Source organism: Ruditapes philippinarum, unplaced genomic scaffold (genome assembly GCF_026571515.1).
Source record: "Ruditapes philippinarum isolate M1 unplaced genomic scaffold, ASM2657151v2 ctg2107_1_1_1_1, whole genome shotgun sequence".
NCBI classification, from domain to species: Eukaryota; Metazoa; Mollusca; class Bivalvia; order Venerida; family Veneridae; genus Ruditapes; species Ruditapes philippinarum.
Genome location: NW_026853859.1, coordinates 126502 through 133563, shown reverse-complemented (window position 1 = coordinate 133563; position 7062 = coordinate 126502).

Genomic DNA, 7062 nt, shown 5'->3' with positions numbered 1-7062 from the left:
CTTTGACCTTAATTGAGGTAAAGATTGTTTTTAAATGATTCATGTTTTTTTCAATATCCCTGTGCTATGAAGATAAACAGACGCATGATAAATGACAGAACAGTGTACAGTAAAGCATACATATATCAAAAATATGTGCATGTAACATATAAATATACATAAACATCATAATAAAAACCGTAAACTAGAATTTATCTGAACTTAAACTTAATAAAAAGAAAATGTTCTATTATGGAACATCCACATTCTGAAAATGTTTGCTAACCTCAATATTTTGTCAAACTAAGTCAGTGAAATCAGTTTATAATCTATATATCTAGTTGCGACATCATTAAACAAAAATTGTAAAATCATATATTAAAAAAGTTTATAAAATAGTTTTGTTTACGGTTGCATTAAACTGCGATAGATGTCTTGTTTAGCATATTGGTAGGTAATCAGTTATAATAATGAGATGTATTTTTCTTTAGTCCGTTTATTATTATTATAAAAAGTTATTTTCTTTTAATTTAATAGTAACGAACGAGCAAGTATTTTAAGAAAAAAACATTTAGTATTCAATTCTTTTATCCCTACCAAAATGTACAACAATTATCCGGAACACATTGTCAATAGTAAAAGGTTATAATAACAGAGGAAACACCTTAGATGATTTATTTTTACCGTTCAATAAAGATCATAGTTTTAGTGCGAAAACTAATCTAGTCTTAAAGAAAATATCTCATTCTAAGAGGATAGGTGTACGCTTAGATAATTACCCTTATATGAATGTCAGGTACTTAACACTTAATCACAGACGAGTTCGTACAGTATTTAAATAACGCTCACAAATTTTCTTAGACAGACTGTTTAATAAGATAAAATCAGATTTCTCGTGCTTTTTTAAAATGTCCAACTAATGTAATTATTTTGGTCTGGATGTAAGGTTTTATGTGCAGAAACACTATATAATTATATAATCGTTGTTGTTATTATAAATGGTCATGACATTTATTACATAAAGATAAATTGTTTATCATAGTGACATGTGTTACTGCATCCAACATATAAAATAAAATTAATCATCATGGGCCTAAAAAGTCACCTTAAATAATAGTCTAAATTAAGCATATGTGATGAAATGCTACATGCTAAGCATATGATGATAGAAATAGATACATAAATAATACGTATATACATGTATGTCAATAATTACAAAGAATGTAAAGTCTGAAATTTATTAATATAACTGATTTTGTCTGGTTCAGAATGCCTTAACAATACATTTTTCCGTTTTACGAATATTGTCATTTAGTAACACACATAATTGTCTTCATTTGATTTTTTATATTAAAGAAAAAAAGAAGAAATCTTTAGCCGTATAATTGATACGTGTTGTTTATAGAAATGAAATTGATAAAAAAATATGTAAATTATAACTAAAGCAGTTTTGCGTAAAGATCAGGTAAATGCAAGGTTTTGTAGAAATATCTTTTTCTTAAACATCATCTGAAAGTTAGTTATATCTTTTTGATATTGTGATGGTCAAATTTATATTCGTAGAAGGTCGCATGAAGACCCTAAGACCCTCAACATTTCAGTTCGATGAATGGGGCCGATGGATGGGGATTGTATGATGCATTGTTGTATGTACTACTGGGTAACTAGAAAACCGCAGGAAAACCTTGAATACCTAATATTATGGGCTTCATTGGTGTCTTATGGGACTGTGCTTAAAGTGTTTCAACTCGTTAAAATTGTAAATCATTATGAGGCGTTTTGTTGCGCGCATAAATAAAAATTGGTGGCTCTCAGAGGAAATGGGAAAAAAATGTCTGGAGCAAAACAACACACATGGTGCATTGTAATACTATTTAGCGCAAATGTTCTCAATCGTGAGGAGATGTTTCTAGCGCAAACTTCAGTTTCCGTCTCAAAAGGTTACTGATCAAAGGAAAATATTCCACAGTACTAGTATATCTGTGCCATATGCTTAATTCGGGACCCTTTATAGCTTCTACGACTGGTGTATTTTGAGATAATGGCACCTCTGATTTAAGTAATTCTATTATTCCTGAAATTTCCCGTACCATAAACCAACCATCCGATCAATGTGCGCTAACAAAATATTTACAATTTTCTAGGACATGTTATTTGTCAACAGTATTTTTTTCTATTTATTTGCCATTGCTTAAAATAACTTTCTTTACGCCTTTGATATCTTCGAGAATATAAAGCGTTAATAATTCAACCGCTGTTTCTTTTCACGACTTGTGCTTAGGAACTAAAAACAGCAATTAGTAACTGAATAATTAATACCAAATAATTCTTAAAACCTCCTTCGTTTTTTTCCTTGATCGTTTCTGCAAATTTCATGCCGTTATTCTTTGAACAAAAGTTATTAACATTTATATGAGTGATGCTTATTTAAATAATAAAACTTGTAAATTAACGACACACACACACACACGCACACGCACGCGCACGCGCGCACACGCACACACACACAGAGTTTGAGTTTCAAAATTGAAGAATAGAAGCAACAATTGTTAACAATTAATGCCTCTATACATTACGAATTAAAACTTCAAACGGGTATGTGTAATTATAACAATTATTTACAATTCTCGCAATTATAGTCTACCTAGGTCTAAATTCGATGTTTTTTGGACACAACTAAGCCGGGAAATAAATAGTTAAATAAATAAATACGCAAATAATATTTTTCGTAACATCGGAGCTAGTTTTGTGGGCATAACAAACAAAATGTCTGGTTCGAATTCAAAAAGCCTAAATTAATTGGATATCTTTGATTTTAATAATTGCATAAACAATTATTCTGAAATGACCGGGTAAGTGCTATATTGAGTATTGCCACAGGGAACACAAGTCCTTTCTTTATTTTTATTTTTCAAATCAGTGACTACTTTCATCAGTAATGCCCTACTGATTATTTGCTTCTAAATGTGTATTTATTGGTATTCCGTGACATTCATACAAAGACCGTAATCCGTAATTTCGCTATAAGACTCATTTAGTTGTTTTAACCCCATCGTTATGGGAAAAAAATGAGTAGTGACTGAATACAGTGTAGTCTTGGAATAGATGGCACGGGTATGCCGAATGATCTTGGTCTGCATGTATCTCATAGGTACCTGTAGGCGGCTAAAGATAAATGGCTTATTGAATATTTTCATAAGATTTTATAGGAAAAATGGAACATCTTTCTTGCATTAAAAATAACTGCATGAAATTCCTCAATGCATTATGGATACTGATTGCAAAATTATATGTTTTGGATCTTTGAATAAACAATATAATCTAGTTTCAGTGTAATATGGATATCAGTTCTTAAGGATAGCTTCCTCATAATTATAAGGATCAATCACTCAAAAATGGCGTACTGAAGATCACGGATTAATTGAATATATTATTATGTTAATTAAGATCCAAAACTTTGCTGTGTCAACTTGCAATTAACTCATTGACCATTACTGAGAGGTAAATATTCTAGTTTGGCCTTAAATTTGGACAATTTCGCTCATAGCTGACCTTCACAGCCGACCAAGCCCAGAAAATATAATAAAATAATAAGTTAATAATCTATAGCGCTATGATTAATAAATCAACAGACTATATACCATTCTTTGACCTCAATCAAAGTGGAGAATATTGTATTTAATGACCCAAGCTACAGTGACATATAAACATACATAAACAGCATAATATAAACCCGTTAAATACAATTAAGACAAACTTAATGAATAGACAATGTTCTTTGAAGTCACTGCATTATGGAACATTGAAATGTTTGCTGACCTCAATATTTTGTCAAACTATGTCAGTGAAATCAGTTTATAAATTAAACCATCTTGTTGAGACATCATTTAACGAAATTTGTAAAATCCATGTTAATTAAAAATGTTTACAAAATAGATCGATTTCTAATCCATGTCACTGGTTGGGCATATTGATATGTACTTATCTGACTGAACAACTTTCAGTTATTATAGGTAATTTGTCTTTGACGTGAGATGTATTTATCTTTATTCGTTTACTACATGTACTATTGTTGTAAATTTATTTTTAATTAATAGTAATAGTAACGAACGAGCAATCATTTCAAGAAAAGAAACATTTATAATTCAAGACTTTCATCTCTCTGAAAATTACAACAATTATCAGCGCAAAAGTTTCCAATAGAAACAGGATATGATAACAGATGGTTTGCAGGAAACACCTTTACACGATATAAAGAGTACTCTAGGCCTACCGTTCGATACCATACTAAAATAAATATCATAGTTTAAGTGCGAAAACTAATCTAGACTTAGAGAACATATCTAATTCTAAAGCAGAAAAGCGACGCCTAGAAAATTACCCTTATGTGAATGTCAGGTACTTACTATTTTATCACAGACATTTTCGTACAGTAGGCAAATAACGCTCAAAAATTTCTTAGGCTGTTCAATAAGATAAAATCAGTTTGCTCTCTCTGCTTAGTGGTTTTAAAATTTTCCGCTACTGTAATTATTTTTGGCTGATTGTAATGTTTTTCGTGCGGAACAATATGTAATGATAATAATAGTAATTATATAGTACTCGTTGTATCAAAATAATAAATTGTCATATCCCTTATATTCAAGAAAACAAGTGAAGATGTATAATAAATAAAAGTAGTTTATATATTACATAATGCAATGAATGAATAAAATAAATTAAATAAAAGTATTCACATATTCTTTTTCTATTTTACAGCAATAAATAGGACATAAAATGTATGGTTAGATATCTTTTAAAATGACGTGAATAGCAAACATCTTAATAAGATAGTTCATAAAGATATAAACAACAACATATGCTATTCAAAATTTACATTCTGTTTTGCATTTTCAATTAAATATGTTTGTATACTCCCTTTACAGAAAAATGTGTACATACGAGAGACCATTACAGTTCTTCATAAACAGAACTAATTATACAGGAGATTCTTCTGCGGATGCCCTAGCAATATAACACAACAGCAGATGTTTAGAGCCGTGTGGCAGCAGTAAAATGTGCCACTATTTCATTTCACTATTGCTTCATCTTTCTGGTTATTCGGGATCATTGATAATAACACTTATAAGTGTTGAAAACTGAGTACCACTCACTACATTGCGCTATTTTTTTATTTATTTTTTTGATGGATTTTGTACCTTTTGCATTACCCCTCATTTTTCATATTCCCTTATGTACAAACTATCAAACCGACTCTGCAATTTCTATCTAACAGTCTCTGCAATTTCCATTTAACTGTGTTATGCTTTATGTTTCCGAGACCAGATATCTTAATGACACGAATATGCCGGCTGATCTTGGTCTGCATTTGCCGCCATAGTAACAAAAGGTTTGAATAAAATAACCAAAGGAATATCTTTATTAGATTTTATAGGAAGAAAGGGAGATTTTATGAATTAACAAAAATGTTATTTTCTTCCTTCTTTGATATTCAAAATATTATATTATAAATTTATCAACATTCATACGACAAATCCAGATCTTTTTGTCGTAAAGAATAAAGTTATTTATAGAAAAATAAATCCGTTTGGTCGTTAAGTTTGTCCTGGTTACACTATTAAATCATTAAAGGCGCGACAGATGTACCTCATACTATATACATTTACCTTACGCAATGATTTGTCCAACTACGCCTCGAGGCAGATTAAATAAAGAATGACATTTTTTTTGAAAATATTTAGTATGTATTTTGAAGGTTTTTTCTTATGAGTAATTGTTTAAGTATGTTTTTCATTGTTCGCCATTTGTACCATCCTTGGAATGATACCATGTGCTTAATGCCTTATGGAATAAAAGAATAATGCAATATTTATCTGACCTGAAAGGACGATATTAATCACAAAAATGTCCCTTGAAACATTATTTCCTTGCTATAATTGAATGGGGGTTTTTAACAGCAAAACACATAAATAAACCATTGCAATTTCCTTTGAATCATGACGTTGTAGATAAATAATGACTGATATGTTTAAAATGTTTTATTGTGTTTATCTCATAACTAGGGGAAACAATATCCTATAAACTAAATTGTGCCTGCCCGACAAAGGTCAACTGTTCATTCTACAAAGGATAGGACCATCAATAAACTCGGCATGATAAGACAAAATGTTGAACAAATATGGTCAATCTAATGTAGAGATATAGGAATGCAAATGATATGGTTGAAAGCATGCTCGAATGAATGTTCAGAACATTGAAAGCCCGTTTTAAATATCTTTAACTTGTATAAATTTTTGTTGAACATGCAAGCTTTGCAACGAGTAACAGTTTTCAATAATTAGAATTCATTAAATGAATGAAGTTTAATATATTTCTATGGGCAACATAAGAGCGCTTTAAAAATGCAGTCTTACAACACCATGCCCATCTACATCCACAGGAACTCCTGTGTAATAAGTTCTTCTTATTATTGTATGGGAATACCAGTATAGTTACATACACATTTGGAAGCAAATAATATGTATGAAACCAGTTTTCTTACATTACACTAGAAAGCATATAAGCATGTACTGATTTGAGAAAAAAAGAAAAGACTTATGTATGCTGTGACCATAATGTAGCACTAACCCAGTCATATCAGAATTACCAATGTCTATGCAAAAATACCATTAAAGATATCCGATATATTACATATATAGCCTTTAAGAATTCGAACCATATATTTTGTTTGTTATACCAGTACAAACTAGCTCCGACGTTGCGAAAAATATTATTCGCGTATTTTATCATTATTATTTATTTATTGATTTCCCGGTTCAGTTGTGTTTTAGACGTAGGTAGATTATAGTTGCATGGATTGTAAATTATTGTTATAATTACACGCAACCGTGTGAAGTTAAAATGCGTTTATTGTTAATAATTGTTGCTTCTATTTTATTCTTCAATTTTGATACTCAAACACTGTAACATCACGTTACAAGTGATTAGTGTTTTTATTCTTTAAATAAATATCATTTATATAAATCTTAATTACTTTTTTATAAAGAATAATGAGCATGAAATCGACAGAAACGATCAGGGGAA